We start from the raw sequence: 502 nt of genomic DNA on the forward strand, positions 1-502 counted from the left end.
CCCATGCTCCGCACCTGCGTTTGGTTCGGCGAGAGCGTAACAATCGCGTCGTTCGCACCGACCCACCTCTGCCAAGTCCATGAACGATTGTCAAGGTGGCGCGTGTCACTCAACTGCATTTGCACCACAGGGATCGCACTCCTGCCCCTACCTGCAAAGATGCAGTTTCTAAACCGAGTGTACGCAACGAAGTCGTTAGCGCATATTTTTCTATTCTTAATTGACGACCCACTTCAACAACGATCGCATCTTCCTCCGCGACCTACCACTGCTATGTAAGTCCATGGGCTGTTGCCGTCAAGGTGGCACGAGGTGCTCAACTGCACCTGCGGCACAGCCTTGTTCAAGAGACGGATCTCACTTCACAAAGTCAATAACACGCCGTAGCCGTGCCCCGCCAAGGACAACCTTCCAGCTCCCGACCCGCCATTTGGACGTCGACGATGACTTTTACAAGTCGCCTGCAGCCGTCGCCTCCGCTGCCGAGCTCCGACTACCCGAC

Source organism: Saprolegnia diclina, assembly GCF_000281045.1.
Source record: "Saprolegnia diclina VS20 unplaced genomic scaffold supercont1.62, whole genome shotgun sequence".
NCBI lineage: Eukaryota > Oomycota > Saprolegniomycetes > Saprolegniales > Saprolegniaceae > Saprolegnia > Saprolegnia diclina.